Source organism: Bufo bufo, chromosome 4 (assembly GCF_905171765.1).
Source record: "Bufo bufo chromosome 4, aBufBuf1.1, whole genome shotgun sequence".
Lineage (NCBI taxonomy): Eukaryota > Metazoa > Chordata > Amphibia > Anura > Bufonidae > Bufo > Bufo bufo.
This window is the reverse complement of record NC_053392.1, coordinates 593410714-593430687: the sequence shown is the minus strand read 5'-3', so window position 1 is coordinate 593430687 and position 19974 is coordinate 593410714.

Here is a 19974-nt window from a genome sequence, read left to right as displayed (position 1 = left end):
GCTCGCAATACTTACCAGGAGAGGGGTTCGTTCACAGGCCCCAACATCTTTTGGCAGCCCACGGTGTTAGAGAAACGGCTGAGTCCCTATCCCTCACCTGAATTGCCTCGCAGGGAAAAGACTCAAGTGGAGATGGACAATATGCACAAGTTCCATGAGGCCCTTGATGACCTGCGCCGAGGGAAGAATTGAGACTCAGCACCTGAATCTGCTGCGACAGCACCGGATCCCTGCAGCGGAGCATCACCAGAGACTCTGCAGGAACAGATCGCCAGGCTGGAAGTACACCTTAATGGCCTGCGTCAAATTGCTGCGTCCAAAGCAGTACCAATGCGATCGGAGGATGTTGTTCCCGGGTCTGCAGTGAAGGATCCCGTCGCCATCAGTTCGGCGACCCCCATGACTGCGCCAGCAGAGAAGCTTTGTTATGCTAGGAGTCGGGTCCGTCGCATAAAGCCGGCGACACCCAGACCTATGGAGCCTTCTACATCATTCACCCCCAGGCTTGCGGAGCCTGTACAATTGACAGGCCCATTTGTTCTTCAGTTGCCTGTTAATACTATTTTGTGGGCTCAGCCAAGTGTGGATTCCCGTTCCAGGCCAAGATTCAGAGCGGAACCAGGATGCACCACGTCTGACGATCAGAATGAACTGGACACATACCTGTGAGTAGGCCTGCTAGGCCATGATTGCTGAGGGACCCTTACAGTGAATTTAAGTGTTTCAGGACAGGAGTCCTATGTTTTGGCCCAATGAGCTGCTGCCAGTTTTCCCCATGGCCCAGTAGTGGTTGAAAGGCCACTGAGAATACCAATTGCTCTTCTGCCATGTTGTTTTCCAGGACATCCTGCCTGCTGTAAGTGCCATTCCAAGTTGTGCCTGTTGTTTTGCTCCTTACCCTTTTTAACCCCCTTTTCAGGTTGAGTAGGGGATATTACAGCACCACTTTTATCTACCAGGACTTGCCAGGGGAAAGTCTCCCTGAAATGTAGAGTTCTGTGCTCTGACTTTTATGTGCAATCTTGATTCAAGGACTGCGCCCAGAGATGACCCCAACGCATGTGGGCCTCTGAGATGCTGTTTTATGGGACTATTGTATTTTACTATTATGGACTATCCTGGTTAATCCTGATATGCTGTACCAGGTCAGCGCCCCTGTTCCCTGTATTATCCTGCGTAGAGAACGAAGCCCCTTTTCACCGCACTTGTTCCTTTGCCAGCGGAGCTGCCTGATAATTTCCTTGCAAATGTAGTGGTTGTTGTATATGCCTGCTTTGCATTTTTGTCTTTCAGGTCACAGATTCCAGCTGGGCAGGCCCCCTGTGTTGCGCCGAGGACTGGCAACCTCAAAGCAGCGGGGTATGTAGTGTCCCACTACGTAAAGGTGGGCACTACTAAGGGTCATGTTGCCCCCACCTCCTGTGGTAAATTGCTATGGTATTTTATATTGCATTGTAATGTGTATTTTCATATTATCTCCTGTGTACCAGGCCTGTTAGGGGTGTAGTTCCTCATCCTAAGCTGTAGAGGGAGCTAGGGAACCCCCTAGTATATATAGTTAGGCCCAGACAGGAAAGAGTAGTTCAGTCCAGTCCAGGAGGCTATGTAGCACAGTCTAGCCTGTTCTTGAGTAAGAAAAGCTCAGAAGTTAGTCCAGGAGAAGAAGTTCCCTCCTGAAGTTATCCTGCATCTTACAAAGTACAGAGCAGTGCTAATTTTAACCAGCAAAGTAGAAAGCTGAAAGGCAGAGGGTTATTTGCAGCAAGTGGATTCATACCTGTCAGCCGTGTGAAGCCAGATGATGTTATGGCTGCTCAGCCAGGAGAACAGGATAGGGAGCAGGTCACCTCCTAACAGCGTCCCTACCCTTACCCTAACTCCTAACTGCATGGGCCGACCTTAAAGGTAGGAGGACCCATGCGCAGGAACCTCGGATCCCTAACTCACCCTCCGTCCGGTCCCTGCGCTAGGAGTCAGGGTAAGACGACCTACTCCTCCTAGGCACGGAGGAGCAGGAGTCTCACTGGCCAAGCTGTTGGGAAAAGGGGAACAAATGCAAGCCTATGTATATGGCAGGTGCTGCACTAGTTCCAGCCACCTGCCACAGCCCTGCTGACTGGATCCGTGTGCAGGAAAGCTGAAGTCCACAAATAGCAGACAGACGTCAGCACAAACTCATCCACACACCGGAACCCAGATACATGGCAGCACTGAATAATACAGGAAAACATAAACCGAACATCACACAGACTTAGCTAAACTTAAACTTAAACTTATGACCACAGTGGTGGCTCTCACAGGCGGATAGAAAAGACAGGAGGCTGCTCCAGCTAGCAAGACTGAAGCAACCTACTGAGCCCTGCTAAAGAGAGGGTCTATATAAGCCCAAGTGGCCACACCCAAGGGTTGGACACACCCAGTGACATCACACACACACTGGGAAGGAAGTTAACCCTTCCAGAACCACAGAAGGGAAAGACACAGGGGGAAGTGCACACAATACAAAATACACCATGCACACAACACACACACCTAACATAAAGAAAGTCAGGTGAGACCGCATGCCAGGGCAGCAAGCTGCCAAGCGACGCTCAGGCTGCTCTGCTGCTAAATACAACACTAGTTGCCCGCGGCAACCACAAGTGAGGCCACAAACAAGCGGCCCTCACCCATGGTTGAACACCCATACAAAACCGCAGGCAACTGCATGCGGTAAAGAAGTCACGGTCATGGGCATGGCCGTGACACTCCCACCCCTCAAAGCCCCCCCACCAAAAAAAAAAGAAACTGGTGAGGAACTCACACAAGGGGATGGGAGAAGGAGACGTCCACTCTCAGAACATGGTTCCCAGGAGGTCACTGTCAGCTGCATCCTCTCCCAGCTCACACTAGCCAGTCCGACGAGGCCTGTAGCCCGCACCAGCGACAAGGGAATGGAACCACAGAGAGTGGACGAGGGGACTCTCCACACACGTCCCCACTCTAGTCGCTGCCAGCAGACCCTCCAGACCAGCACGCAGCCGGACCACTTACGGAGTGCTGCCAGCAAACGACCAGAGATGGGAACATGGAGAGGGACGAGGGATCACCAACACGGACACGGAAGGTAAGGTGGCGGGGAATAAGCCACCAACCGTGCCGTAAACGGAGATCCCCCAGGAACGCTCTCCCTCCGGAGAACGCGCATGCAGGCCACAAGCAGATGGCACTGCATGCTGCACCCTCTTTCGAAGGTATGCAACCCTACACCAAAAAACACCACGGTGAGGGGATAAAAATATCAGGGGACACCAAACGAACACGGTGAGGAAGTGGCGGGGAAAAAGCCACTCACCGCGCCGTCAGCGGCGAAACCCCCAGAACGCTCTCTCTCCGAAGAGCGCGCATGCACCCCATAAGCATATGGCGATGCATGCTTTACCTTTTTTCGAGGGAGCGCCACGCGAGAAGCCATTGTGGTCATACTGTCACGGCTGAGGATGGGGGAAATCCTCAGCCGTGTGAAGCCAGATGATGTTATGGCTGCTCAGCCAGGAGAACAGAATAGGGAGCAGGTCACCTCCTAACAGCGTCCCTACCCTGACCCTAACTCCTAACTGCATGGGCCGACCTTAAAGGTAGGAGGACCCATGCGCAGGAACCTCGGATCCCTAACTCACCCTCCGTCCGGTCCCTGCGCTAGGAGTCAGGTTAAGACGACCTACTCCTCCTAGGCACGGAGGAGCAGGAGTCTCACTGGCCAAGCTGTTGGGAAAAGGGGAACAAATGCAAGCCTATGTATATGGCAGGTGCTGCACTAGTTCCAGCCACCTGCCACAGCCCTGCTGACTGGATCCGTATGCAGGAAAGCTGAAGTCCACAAATAGCAAACAGAAGTCAGCACAAACTCATCCACACACCAGAACCCAGATACATGGCAGCACTGAATAATACAGGAAAACATAAACCGAACATCACACAGACTTAGCTAAACGTAAACTTAAACTTATCACCACAGTGGTGGCTCTCACAGGCGGATAGAAAAGACAGGAGGCTGCTCCAGCTAGCAAGACTGAAACAACCTACTGAGCCCTGCTAAAGAGAGGGTCTATATAGGCCCAAGTGGCCACACCCAAGGGTTGGACACACCCAGTGACATCACACACACACTGGGAAGGAAGTTAACCCTTCCAGAACCACAGAAGGGAAAGACACAGGGGGAAGTGCACACAATACAAAATACACCGTGCACACAACACACACACCTAACATAAAGAAAGTCAGGTGAGACCGCATGCCAGGGCAGCAAGCTGCCAAGCGACGCTCAGGCTGCTCTGCTGCTAAATACAACACTAGTTGCCCGCGGCAACCACAAGTAAGGCCACAAACAAGCGGCCCTCACCCGTGGTTGAACACCCATACAAAACCGCAGGCAACTGCATGCGGTAAAGAAGTCACGGTCATGGGCATGGCCTTGACAATACCAGAGGAAGTTTCCCCTCCCAAGGATAAAGCCAGCTATTAGGCATCCGGGCCTTGGAGAAAGTCAGACAGGATTCTGCAGAAAGTACAGCCTGATCTGTGAGTTTATTCCCTCGGAGTTACATTGCTAGGATTTTACCTGCCATTTATGTCAAGCCTGCCTGATACCATTATCCTGCATATGGAACCTTATCTGAAGCCTGTAAATAGATGAACTGTTCAGTAAAAAGGAGTTCTGGTTCACTACAACTGTGTGTACCTCAATTATTCCTACAACAAATCGGTGTGCCAATTTATTATTTACTGAGTATGCCTTATTATTCTTATTTTAAGATTTAACTTTTATTCTTATCATTTAAAATTATGATGAGACGACTGAGTTTAGTGAAACTACTGCGCTAATTAGATAGAGAGAGAGGAGAGGGTCTGATTGACTAGTACTGGGTTAGAGTAATGTTCCTGTGTAATAGGCCTGTTGCATATAGGGAAAGAGCCTAGTTGATTTGACTAGAAGTCCCTATGCACTTACCCTACTTGACCTAGTCTAGTCAGTGTGATAGCCTAAGTGGCTGTAGTCGGGGCACTCATCTTTAAAAAGACGACCCCCAGGCTCAGGAACCTCGGCCCTGTACTACAGATCCCTATGCTCTTACCTCTCTACGATTGATTTCCTTTGTCATCCGACGCGTTTCGCCAGGTATGGCTCTTCAGGGAAAAAAGAGGATGTTCAGGCGCTGAAGGGAGTGGCTCTCGCCTGATAAGAATAAAAGTAAAATCTTAAAATAAGAATAATAAGGCATACTCAGTAAATAATAAATAAATAATTGAGACCACTGAGAGTACTTTATAGTGGGTCTACTTTATAGACACCTACTATAAACATATGACATAGTTCAAATCGGTGTGCCACCGTTACCGGCACTGGCGTCACGAACTATAAGGGATCTTGCCACCGGCACACTAAACTTCCAACACCCAGGGCACCTCACCTACCACCCGGCCTGGTCCCTATATACAGAGAGTGTCCCAGAGGATCCATGTGCCAGCCTCTCCATCACTGCTGTACGCCTGCCCAGGGTCTTCTACAAATTGTGAGTACCAAGATTAACCCTCGGTCTGTTAACTACCCCCGTGACCTCACATTCGCTCCCCCTGAAGGACTCACGTACTGCACTGCCTTGGGGTTGGATACTGTCCTAGAAGAACACAGAATGTCATGTACAACTTTTCAGGGCTATTAGTATATTTTTAATTTGAACTGAATTTATTTGGACCAGATAGAATCTGATGGCCATATCGATAGAATTGAAACCAAAACGAATTTCAGGAAATCTGATCATCTCTAGTAGTAAGCACTGTTCTTGGAAATAGCAGGAAAAATTTTTTTGGAACATAAAATATATTAGAACATTGCAAAACGTTCCATTCTACAACTGTAACTAACCCTCAGCTGTGAGAAGTTTTAGGTCTGTAGAGTTTTCAGTCTTTCTGGGTAAACAAGAATGTTGCTATTCACTGATAGCAAACACTGAACTTGAAAATAATGACCAAATTGGCTTGCAATGCAGTCGTTGATGTGAGCCCTAAATTTGACTTGCTATTCATAGAGATGACCACAAGATGTCACTCACAACACAATAAAGTTTGTCCTTCTTTGATTTTTTTTCAGAGAAACCTTGACCACAACTCAAGATACAACAAAACTTATCTTGGTTTTTATCCCACAACAAATAAAAAATATGGTGGGATCACCACGCGCCAGCTATTTATTACATATCATGGAATAATCGGACCTCCTAAACTTTTCAGTGTATTTGACTCGGGTTCATGTTTGAACTGTGTATGATATACATGAGATCCAAGGAGATCCTGGAGCAATCTATCCCCAGCGAAGTCAAACTTTGGGCGGTTTCCCTTTAATCGCTCCAGAGGGAGATCTGGCTGTGTTTCTTGCTCCACTGATTTTGTGTTCTGGTCAGTTCTGGAGGAATTAACTCCCTTAATGTTTAGGTCTCCAATGATCAGAAACTTTTTGGCCTGTCTGCATTGCCGAAATATGCATTCAATTTATTGCATCACGTTTGATAAATTTAGAGCAACTTTAAAAATAACAATTTTATCTGACTTATTGCCACATTGTTTCCCAAAATTTTTACAAAGTCGCATCTTATAAATCTGGCCTTTATAAAGTGTCAAAATCACAAAAGGTCGCAGGTTTACTTTTTTTTTAATGATGAAAAACGGCGTTCAAGGCCCATGGAAAACAAAATCGTGGGCACCACAGTCACAAGGTTTCAAAGGGAAAGTATAAGGCTGAATTTTGATAATGGCTCATGCACATGGCCGTAGCCATTTTTTTTAGTGGTCCACAATTGTGTACCCGCAAGACACGGATACCGGCCGTGTGTGGAAAGTCCAGGCCAGAATAGAACAGTCCTATCCTTGCCCGTAATACGGACATACGGATGCGGGCAGCACACCGGGTGCTGTCCACATCTTTTGCAACCCCTCTGAATTGAATGCATCTGCACCCGACCCCCAAAAAATGTGGATCGGATGTGGTCAAAATCACAGCCCTAAGGAGGAAATTTTACCATGGCATGACCATCAAAGTCAGTGCGTAGCCGTACACATAATTTGTCGGATTACCTAAATCATTTCTGTGTTGAATTTTTTTTTTTTAAATGCAGAGCTTTTTTATTTTATACTTTTTCTTTATTTTATTTTTCACTGTTTTCATTATATTTTGCACTTTATTAGAAATTGTGGGGAAGGAATGAAACCATTCTTATTTTTGTTTCTAATTTCTATTTCTTTCTTACGTTTTTATTTTCAAAAATTCATGAATAAATGAAAGTTGTGTTGATCATTTTCTTTTATGATACGTATTGATTTGGTTGTGTGGAAGCAGCAGGTGTGTGTGTTTTTATTTTTAGTTTATATGTTGTGTTTTTGTGTTACTTTTATTATATTTGAATATCTATTTTTAATGTGAAGATATGTTCCCACAGGGCGGATACATTGTGAATATAATTCAGAATTATGTGCAAAAAAAATTGCAATTTAATGCGTTAACAGCAAAGGGAAAGAGATTTCACAATTTGCGTTATATCCGTACTGGATCTTTTTTTTGTTTTTTTTTCACGTCTCCACAAATTCCATGAGATTGTTAAAAAATCCTGTATTGTCCCAACCCAGTGAAGAGGATGAATCACATCTGTCATATGTATACAGATCACATGGCTTTTCAGATCTTTATAATGAATGCAATTATTTTAGGTCTCCATTTACTTCTATGGGGAATTCTCTGTCGCAAATCGGCGTCCGATGATGCATGCTGCAGTTTAATTTTCATGGCATCCATGTGTCTGTCTGCTCATAACAATTGAACCATTTATTATTATTATTATTATTATTATTATTATTATTATTATAGGGTCAGTTTGCAGACAGTATTATAGTCGTTTTTGAAATGGATAATTTTTTTATATTGTTTTGTATTTTTTATATTAATTATAAAGCATTTATTATATATTTTCTGACGCATTTATTATATTTATTTTGAGTGCATGTGTATGCTCCATTTGTGTGTGTGCTCCATTCGGTTATTTTTTTGTTTTTTTTCCTGCTTTGGTCAAACTTTTACCTGTTTATAGCTTGTATGCATTGTTTATGAAAAAGTTTACTGTGATGCAAAATTGCATGAAGGTGCCTATATGTACAAAGTGCTGAGCGGCATTTTGACAATGTACCAGGTGGGTATGTCTTTTTTATATTTTATTTTATCATTTAGGTTACTTTTATTTGTACATATTAAAAAAGGAACAATTGCTCTGACTACCAGAGGTGCAAATTGTCCAAAAACCCAGGCAGCAAAAGGAGAATTCCACGTAGGATCTTTAGGGATGAGCGAACTTCTGTTTTCAAGTTCGGCGTACAAGATTTGGATTCAAGTTATCTAAGAATTTCGTTATGGATTCCGCTACCACGGCATTCTTAGATAACCTGAACCTGAACCTTGTACGCCGAACTTGAAAATAGAAGTTCATTCATCCCTAATCATCTTTTGTCCTATCCTACAGATGGTAGTGGTGAGGATCATCAGTGGTGCCCATCATTAGACTAGCTCACCAGAGGTTCCTCTGATCCATAGCCTTCTGACTTTATGGGGCCCTTATGACTTGTCAGAAAGTGATTTGGGTAGAACCCCTCCATTTAAGGGTGACAATGAAGCCTCTTTGACGTGACATTTTGTGTTTTTACATACAATTATAAACTGATCCTTTTTGTAAGAGGATTGTTGGTGCCTCTGAACCTTGTATGGCCATTGATGAAACCTCTTTACTTATATGGCCTCATTGCCGTGTTATCTGCACTGCGGAGGTATGTGTGTGCCTCAGCTACCAGACTATTGTGTCATCAACTAATTAGGTGCCAAAAAGACATTTCTTATATAAAGAGTGAAGTTCGCCGTCATCCCTGGAGAACTCACCTCTAAGAATGAAGGGTCTGTCTGGATGTCCACCCCCTTATCTGTGGTATTTCTTATCTCTCAGCTTGCGGCTGACGATGAAACGATGTCCTGTTTTATGTAAGCACCAAGATAATGAGACCAAAATACACCTATTATCATCTATCATCTAGAACCTCTCTCCTATACAGTGTTTAGGTGCCATTTTTTGTCTTGACTTGGCCACAGGATCTTTTGTGGTTGGAGCTGAACAAAATGAGTAAAGTACTCTAGAAGAAATATTTTCTTTAGTTATTATACATACAATGACATTTTTTTATGCAAGTTCTGGATGTTTTTGGCATCCGATCTTAAAAAGAAAAAAAAATAGATTTTTGCAAAGCTAAAAGATCTTATAGACCACTAGATATATTTTCACTAAATATGATTCTCCATTAGGATAAGAGAATGTCCAGCATTACTGTGCACCCCTTCAAAAAGCCCTCCAACAGTTTTTTGAACATATAGCAGTGTAAGTTGCTCTCCTGTGTAGACATTAGATCAGTCTCTCCTGTGTGGGTGACTTCCTGTGAACTAAATTCATTAGCTGCAAGTACTACCTTCAAGTACTACATTAAGTACAGTAAAGAGATATTGCAGGAGACTGAAGAGATTGAAGAGAGACTGCAAGAGATTGGCTTAGAGTTTGCAAGTGGCTCATCTGTGTTGTTTTTTCTGACCATTGCTTGAAAAGAGGTAAGGAATTTGGTCAGCTGTTTGCTATTGTGCATTTGCTAATGAGCCTAGCTCACTAAGGTGTTACATTTGTTGCTGGGGGAGGAGCTGGGAAGCAGTGTGTGTATATATAGAGACAGACTCATTAGCTGGCCTAATTCATTAGCTGCAAGTACTACCTTCAAGTACTACATTAAGTACAGTAAAGAGATATTGCAGGAGATAGTCAGGAGGTAGGCTGGAAGGTGGAAACAATACAAAAAAAAAAAGGTAAGATTTGTTTGATTTAAACTTACAAATTTTTTATTTTTTTTTCCTCTTTAAAATGGCAGACTTGGTTCAGTGCAGGAATTGTTGTGCATTTATTTCATGTTCCACTCTTTGGAGATTCGGATGCTGTCAGATCTGTAGACAGTTCTCCTTACTGCAGCAGGAAATTTCATTTTTGAAATCTGAAATATTTAAATTATCTGTTAAACAAACTCCAGCTAGGACTGCTGCAATGCCACTGCCACAGAGGACCCCCAGAAATGGCAGATGGGTTAATGTAGGTTCTGGAAGACTTAGAGTGGTGGATAGAAGACATGTCCCACAGTCGATGGTTCTCCATAATTCATTTGCAGCACTCTCAGAATGTAAGGACAACATGGATATGGACTCAAGCACAGAGGGTGAGAAACCATCGACTCCTATGTCTAATGTATGCAACAAAAAAGATAAAGTGAAGTCTCAAAGGAAGCAGCTGTTGCTGGGTGATTCAATCATAAGAAGTGTGGAGCTTAAAGAAAATGGTTTTGGGAGATGTCTCTCTGGGGCTACTGCTAGAAGAGATAGAAGACGTATTATTAATATTGCTAAGCAAGCAAAGCAGGAAGGGGACGTGGATGTTCTTGTCCATCTAGGGACAAATGACCTGGCTTGCAATGAAGTGTCAGAGGTGAAAAAATCTTTCATCACACTTGGTAATGACGTACAGGATTTTGCATCCACCATTTCATTTTCTGAAGTTCTGCCTGTGCATAATGTTCAGAATGATAGGCAGAGGCGCATAAAGGAGTTCAACATATGGCTTGGTAAATGGTGTCAAGAGCAAGGATTTGGCTTTGTTTCTCATGATAGCTCTACTTGGAATAGAAAGGAACTGTACAAAAAAGATGGTTTGCATCTTTCTCTCAAAGGAACAAATGTACTCAGTGAACAACTCCAAGAATTTGCGAAAGAGTATTTAAACTAGGAAGGGGGGGCAAAAGAGTGAAAATAAAAGAGTCCAATTGCCCCCCGAAACAATGCCAGAACAGGTCAGAAGCACAGAGGTTAAGAAATGATAAGCTCAGAGTCCTGTCTACAAATGCTCACAGTTTAGGTAAAAAAATCAATGAACTTGGGTCAATAATGGCATCTGAGAATGTAGATTTAGTGGCTGTTACGGAGACATGGTTTAATGAAAGAAATGACTGGGACATAACCATACCAGGGTACTCTTTATACAGAAGAGACAGAGAAGGCAAGAAAGGAGGAGGAGTGGCCCTGTATGTGAAAGATAGCATTAAATCTAACCTAATACAAGTTGGTGAGGCCAACATAGAGTCAGTTTGGGTTACGTTGCAGTTTGCTAACCATGCAGTAACTCGTGTAGGTGTGATATATAGACCACCTGGTCAAGTTAAAGAACTAGATGATCTACTAGTTGAAGAAATAGCTAAAATGACAATGAAAGGAGAAGTTATCATTATGGGAGATTTCAATCTTCCAGATATAAACTGGAAAACCAAAATAGCAAGTTCTACCAGGAGTACAGATATTCTAAATTCCCTACTGGGGTTATCTCTACAGCAAGTAGTGGAGGAGCCAACCCGGAGGGAGGCCATTTTGGATTTGGTATTCACAAATGGGGATTCGGTATATGATGTCATTGTAGGCGAAACCTTGGGATCTAGTGATCACCAGTCAGTGTGGTTTAATATAAGAACTGTGAAAGAGTCCCACCACACAAAAACAAAAGTTTTAGATTTTAGAAAAACAGACTTTTCAAAAATGAAATTAGTCATAAATGAGTCCTTATCAGACTGGAACGGATTACATGGAGTCCAGTAGAAATGGGACTACTTAAAAGGTGCATTATTGAAGGCAACAGAAAATTGCATTAGACTTGTCAGTAAAAGCAAAAAAAGGAAGAGACCACTGTGGTACTCAGCAGAAGTGGCCCAAATCATTAAAAATAAAAAGCTAGCATTTTGTAATTATAAAAAAAAACAGAGCAATGAAGATAAGGAAATCTACAAGATTAGGCAGAGAGAGGCCAAGCAAGTTATAAGAACTTCTAAAGCGCAGGCAGAAGAAAAACTATCTCAGTCTATGAAAAAAGGGGATAAGACATTCTTCAGATATATAAATGAAAAAAGGAAATTAAAACAGGGAATAACTAAATTAAAAACAAAGGACGGAAGGTATGTAGAAGAGAATAAAGGGCTAGCCGACTGCCTTAATGAATACTTCTGTTCAGTTTTTACAAAAGAAAAAGAAGGAGAAGGACCTCCACTAGAAAGGATGACTAATAAATCATTTGATGCATGTATCTTTACAGAGGAAGATGTTCTAAGTTTGCTGTCTAAGGTGAAGACAAAAAAGTCACAGGGGCCTGATGAGATACACCCAAAATTATTAAAAGAGCTTAGTGGTGAGCTGGCAAAACCGCTAACAGATTTATTTAACCAATCATTAGTAACAGGAGTTGTCCCGGAAGATTGGAAATTGGCAAATGTCGTGCCCATTCACAAGAAAGGTAGTAGGGAGGAATCGAGCAACTATAGACCAGTGAGTCTGACATCAATAGTAGGCAAATTAATGGAAACCCTATTAAAGGATAGGATTGTGGAACATCTAAAAACCCATGGATTGCAAGATGAAAAACAACATGGGTTTACTTCAGGGAGATCATGTCAAACAAATCTTATAGATTTTTTTGACTGGGTGACTAAAATAATAGACGGTGGAGGTGCAGTAGACATCGCATATCTAGATTTTAGTAAGGCTTTTGACACTGTCCCACATAGAAGACTTATCAATAAACTGCAGTCATTGAGCATGGACTCCCATATTGTTGAGTGGATTAGGCAGTGGCTGAGTGACAGACAGCAGAGGGTTGTAGTCAATGGAGAACATTCAAAACAAGGTCATGTTACCAGTGGGGTTCCACAGGGATCTGTACTGGGACCAATTTTGTTTAATATCTTCATAAGTGATATTGCAAAAGGCCTCGATGGTAAGGTTTGTCTTTTTGCTGATGACACAAAGATATGTAACAGGGTTGATGTTCCTGGAGGGAAACGCCAAATGGAAAAGGATTTAGGAAAACTAGAAGAATGGTCAGAACTCTGGCAACTGAAATTTAATGTGGATAAGTGCAAGATAATGCACCTGGGGCGTAAAAACCCAAGGGCAGAATATAGAATATTTGACACAGTCCTGACCTCAGTATCTGAGGAAAGGGATTTAGGAGTAATTATTTCAGAAGACTTAAAGGTGGGAAGACAATGTAATAGAGCAGCACGAAATGCCAGCAGAATGCTTGGATGTATAGGGAGAGGTATAAGCAGTAGAAAGAGTGAAGTGCTTATGCCGCTGTACAGAACACTGGTGAGACCTCACTTGGAGTATTGTGCGCAGTACTGGAGGCCATATCTCCAGAAGGATATAGATACTCTAGAGAGAGTTCAGAGAAGAGCTACTAAACTAGTACATGGATTGCAGGATAAAACTTACCAGGAAAGGTTAAAGGACCTTAACATGTATAGCTTGGAAGAAAGAAGAGACAGAGGGGATATGATAGAAACTTTTAAATACATAAAGGGAATCAACTCGGTAAAGGAGGAGAGCATATTTAAAAGAAGAAAAACTACCACAAGAGGACACAGTTTTAAATTAGAGGGGCAAAGGTTTAAAAGTAATATAAGGAAGTATTACTTTACTGAGAGAGTAGTGGATGCATGGAATAGCCTTCCTGCAGAAGTGGTAGCTGCAAATACAGTGAAGGGGTTTAAGCATGCATGGGATAGGCATAAGGCTATCCTTCATATAAGATAGGGCCAGGGACTATTAATAGGATTCAGATATATTGGGCAGACTAGATGGGCCAAATGGTTCTTATCTGCCGACACATTCTATGTTTCTATGTTTCTATAGGATTACATCAGCATGTAGCAGCTATCAAATATTTCCTTACAACTCGAAGATACCTCCCCTATCCCCACATACACAGACTTCCGCTGGAGATTGCTGTTTTTTGCCCTATCTAAGAAACCAGTAGTGCAGTGATATAGTAGGCGAGCCCCTACATTGACTATCCGCAGACCTCCCCTGATTCACCCTAGCTGTCTATACTATCTGTGTGTGCTAGGTGCACTATCTCCAGTGTATCCCATAATATGCAGCTTCAAACTGCTTTCCCTTGACTCTCACTTTCTGGCTTCTCTGTGTGCAAAATCTCCTGTATATTTCTATGAAATGCAGCCTCACACTGCTCTTCCTTCCCTCCTGTTTCTACAGCTGACAGCATGAAACCTATCACAAGCAGGAAGCAGGGGAGACAGGCTGAAGCTGCATACTGAGTCTCTGCAGTGTGAGTTAGGCGCAGCCTCCGATCTATCACTGCTGCCCTTAGCTAAGACTCTTAGCAGAGAAAATGCTGTGTGGTGAGACTCTTCCCCGTCTGCAAAACTAGAGGCATAATAGGAAATGTAGACTGCATTAGGTAACCATATCGGAGGGGAAAGATGGAATTTATATGGCAGACAAACCATTAATCAAAGGTCAACTATATAGGCAACAAAATATGCTGGAGTGCTTCTTTAAGGAGCATCTGGTTGGTTGCTGGCAGAGGCGTAACTACCATAGTGGCAGACCATGCGACTGCTATGGGGCCCAGGGCAAGAGGGGCCCAATCTTAGTTGACATTATTTCCTCTTCTACTGGTGAAAACCTAGTCAGGACTCTACCCTCTAAAGGAACAACTTTTAGCAAATGAGGCAGTGAAAAAAATGGCCAAAGGGACATTAAAAGGGGTTTAGGAGGAAACCCTTCTGTTCTGTGTGGGGGGCCTGGTTTGATCCTTGTTATGGGGCCCTTACTTCTCTATGTATGCCTCTGGTTGCAGGTCTTTATGCTATATAGGTACAATTCTCCAGTCACTTACAGTATATGAGAGTGACACCTATAAATGTTTGTCATGTAGCAGATTCCGGGTACGGAACCCAGAAGGGGATCCCCTGCTGCAGTTAAAGGGGTGTCTCATCAGCCCAACCTCTTTCCACAACCTATAAGCACCCCATAACAGCTGACCAACATGTAACATGGAGTCAGAGGTAAACAAGGGTAAGAAAGACAAAGTTCTAGATGAATCAAAAAGCTGCCCTTTAAATACTAGTTTTAGGAGAGAAAATACTACACGGAGAGTCTATCTACTGAGATTGAAAACTGAATATTTCATGTCAGCGAGGAATTTAGTGAAGACAGAACCCCTTATAATGGGAATTTAACACCTTCAACATGTCCATTGATGAAATGGTGTGCAGCTGACCAGATCTCCTCGTACTGAGCACGGCCGGTGCGCTCTGTTGTGTGTTCCGCTATGTGCAGGATTATTATTCTTGGCTGATTATGATTTTAGTGTGAACAGCAAAAATATGAAAATGACAGGAAAAGCATCAGAATGTGTTTGGAGGAGGATAACCTGGAATGACATTAAAAGGGGAAGAAAAGACATTTATATGTTATGTCTGTCTGTCTGTCTATCTCTATCTACTATCTATCTATCTATCTATCTATCTATCTATCTATCTATCTCTCTCATATCTATCTATCTATCTATCTATCTATCTATCTATCCTGTCTATATACAGTTGCAAGAAAAAGTATGTGAACCCTTTGGAATGATATGGATTTCTGCACAAATTGGTCATAAAATGTGATCTGATCTTCATCTAAGTCACAACAATAGACAATCACAGTCTGCTTAAACTAATAACACACAAAGAATTAAATGTTACCATGTTTTTATTGAACACACCATGTAAACATTCACAGTGCAGGTGGAAAAAGTATGTGAACCCTTGGATTTAATAACTGGTTGAACCTCCTTTGGCAGCAATAACTTCAACCAAACGTTTCCTGTAGTTGCAGATCAGACATGCACAACGGTCAGGAGAAATTCTTGACCGTTCCTCTTTACAGAACTGTTTCAGTTCAGCAATATTCTTGGGGTGTCTGGTGTGAATCGCTTTCTTGAGGTCATGCCACAGCATCTCAATCGGGTTGAGGTCAGGACTCTGACTGGGCCACTCCAGAAGGCGTATTTTCTTCTGTTTAAGCCATATTGTTGTTGATTTACTTCTATGCTTTGGGTCGTTGTCCTGTTGCAACACCCATCTTCTGTTGAACTTCAGCTGGTGGACAGATGGCCTTAGGTTCTCCTGCAAAATGTCTTGATAAACTTGGGAATTCATTTTTCCTTCGATGATATCAATACGTCCAGGTCCTGATGCACCAAAGCAGCCCCAAACCATGATGCCCCCACCACCATACTTCACAGTTGGGATGAGGTTTTTATGTTGGGGTGCTGTGCCTCTTTTTCTCCATACATAGTTGTCACGGATGGTGTACAGGAAACAAGACAATACCATATAAACAATGTCTCTCTGAATCCACAACTAAGGAACAAAGGGAGACCCCTGCAATAGACCTGCCGCTCTCCCTCACTGCTCAGCCTATGCGAACACCCCAAAGGTGGATGGCCGCATATCCACGTTCCTCGGCTATCTATTACCTGAAGACCCTACAATAGTGAAGGGACACGACCACCGGCTCCCTACACTGACACGGAGGGAGTCAGGGTCACCTGGATCCAGAAAAGACAAAATCATAAATACATAAACAGCACTTATCTTGCAGACGAATGACGACTGACGACTGGGAACAGGGAACTGGGAACTGGGAACTGGGAACAGCATGCACACACACTCCAGGAAGTTGTATCAGCCGCACACTACTGCATTATGGGGAGGAACTTAAAGGGTAGCGATCAGTCTAACTGCATGACAGCTGAGATAGACTAACGAGATGAGAAACTAAACCAAAACAAAGAAATTCAAGGAGGAGGATCTGAGAAGCTCCTGTGAGCGCTTCTCAGCTGTCTGGCTGTGACAGTACCCCTCCCTCTAGGAGTGGACTCCGGACACTCAGGGCCCACCTTCTCAGGATGGGACCTATGGAAAGCCCTGATGAGACGAGAGGCCTTAATGTCCGTCACTGGGACCCACATCCTCTCCTCAGGACCATAACCCTCCCAATGAACGAGGTACTGGAGGGAACCGCGGACAAGACGAGAATCCACAATCCTAGAGACCTGAAATTCAAGATTTCCATCAACCATAATCGGAGGAGGAGGCAAAGGCGAGGGTACAATAGGTTGAACATAAGGTTTCAATAAGGACTTATGAAAAACATTATGGATCTTCCAAGTCTGAGGAAGATCAAGACGGTAGGCAACAGGATTGATGACAGACAGGATCTTGTAAGGCCCAATAAACCTAGGACCCAACTTCCAGGAGGGAACCTTCAATTTGATATTCTTGGTAGACAACCACAACAGATCACCAACATTCAGGTCCGGACCAGGCACACGTCTCTTATCCGCCACACGCTTATATCTCTCACTCATGCTCTTTAGATTATCCTGAATCTTTTGCCAAATAGATGACAAAGACGAGGAGAATCTGTCCTCATCAGGCAAACCAGAAGAGCCCTCTCCCGAGAAAGTCCCAAACTGCGGATGGAACCCATATGCACCAAAAAATGGTGACTTATCAGAGGACTCCTGACGACGGTTATTTAAAGCAAACTCAGCAAGGGACAAAAAAGAACACCAATCCTCCTGATTCTCCGCCACAAAACAGCGCAGATATGTCTCCAGATTCTGATTGACGCGCTCTGTCTGGCCATTCGACTGCGGATGGAAAGCAGAAGAGAATGACAACCGAACCCCCAAGCGAGAACAGAAAGCCTTCCAGAATCTGGAAACAAACTGCATGCCCCTATCAGAGACTATGTCTGAAGGAATCCCATGCAATTTGATAATGTGGTCAATAAATGCCTGCGCCAGCGTCTTAGCATTGGGCAAACCAGGAAAAGGGATAAAATGCACCATTTTGCTAAAACGGTCCACCACCACCAGAATCACAGACTTCCCCGAGGAACGAGGCAAGTCCGTTATGAAGTCCATGGACAGATGTGTCCAAGGACGGGAAGGAATGGGCAAAGGAAGGAGAGGACCTGAAGGCCGTGAATGAGGGACCTTGGCACGAGCGCAAGTCTCGCAAGCTGCCACAAAACCCTCAACCGACTTACGAAGCGCAGGCCACCAGAATCTCCGAGCGATGAGATCCAGTGTGGCTCTTGCCCCCGGGTGCCCAGCAAGGACCGTGTCGTGGTGTTCTTTAAAAATCTTGTGTCTCAAAGCGAGAGGCACAAACAACCTCCCAGGAGGACAAAGATCAGGAGCTTCTGACTGGGCTGCCTGCACCTCTGCCTCCAATTCAGGAAAAAGAGCAGAGACCACCACACCTTCAGCCAAAATGGGACCCGGGTCTTCAAAATTCCCACCTCCCGGAAAACAACGTGACAGGGCATCTGCCTTCACATTCTTAACCCCAGGGCAGAACGTAACAACAAAATTAAACCTTGAAAAGAACAAAGACCATCTGGCCTGTCTCGGGTTCAGACGCTTGGCTGACTCCAAGTAGGCCAGATTTTTATGGTCAGTAAACACGGTAATAGGGTGTCTGGCTCCCTCTAGCCAATGGCGCCATTCCTCAAAAGCCAACTTGATGGCCAACAATTCCCTATCTCCCACATCATAATTTCTCTCTGCGGAGGAGAGTTTCTTTGAGAAAAAGGCACACGGTTGCCATTTGGCAGGAGAGGAACCCTGAGACAAGACCGCACCCACCCCTACCTCAGAAGCATCAACCTCAACTATGAAGGGTAACGAAATATCAGGTTGTACTAGGATGGGAGTGGAAGCAAAACTCTCCTTGATATTAGAAAAGGCCTTACGCGCCTCTACCGACCCGGAAGAAAAATCTACCCCCTTTCTGGTCATATCAGTGAGTGGTTTAACAACAGAGGAATAATTCAAAATAAATTTCCTGTAATAATTGGCAAAGCCCAAAAAACGCATCAGTGCCTTCTGATTCTCAGGAAGCTCCCACTCAAGCACAGCGCGGACCTTCTCGGGGTCCATGCGAAAACCAGAAGCGGAGACAAGAAACCCCAGAAATTGGATTTCTGGAACCGCAAACACACATTTTTCCAGTTTCGCGTATAATTTATTCTCCCGCAGGATGAGCAAGACCTGACGTAAGTGTTCCTTATGAGTCTTGAAATCAGGAGAAAAAATCAAAATGTCATCCAAATACACTAATACAAATTTTCCCATTAAATGATAAAAAATGCTGTTGACGAAATGCTGAAAAACGGCTGGGGCATTCATCAAACCAAAAGGCATAACCAAATTCTCAAAATGGCCCTCAGGGGTATTGAAAGCCGTCTTCCATTCGTCTCCTTCTCTGACCCTGACCAGGTTGTATGCCCCTCTTAGGTCTAATTTGGAAAAGACTTTAGCCCCAACAACCTGGTTAAACAGGTCCGGGATCAGAGGAAGCGGATAAGGATCACGAATAGTGATACTGTTCAGCTCCCTGAAATCCAGACAAGGTCTTAAAGAACCATCTTTTTTCTTATCAAAGAAAAAACCAGCGGCAACAGGTGACTTCGAGGGTCGTATGTGTCCTTTTCTCAGACTCTCAGAGATATAAGCCCGCATAGCGACCCTCTCAGGTTGGGAGAGATTGTATAAACGAGATTTAGGCAGCTTGGCGCCTGGAATGAGATTAATAGGGCAATCATACTCCCTGTGCGGAGGCAAACCCTGAACTCCACTCTCAGAGAAGACATCCAAAAATTCAGAGAGGAAAGGTGGTACAGTCTTAGTAGAAACCTCAGAAACAGATGTTATGAGGCAATTCTCTCTGCAAAAGTTACTCCAACCATTTATTTGCCTCGCTTGCCAATCAATGGTGGGGTTTTGTTTAGTGAGCCAGGGTAGCCCCAACACTAGAGGAGTAGGCAAACCGCTAAGGACGAAACATGACACATCCTCAACATGAGCATCACTCACAATTAAACGGATATTGTGAACTATGCCCTTTAATGATTTCTGAGAAAGTGGAGCTGAATCAATAGCAAAAACAGGAATATCCTTTCCCAAAGTGCAT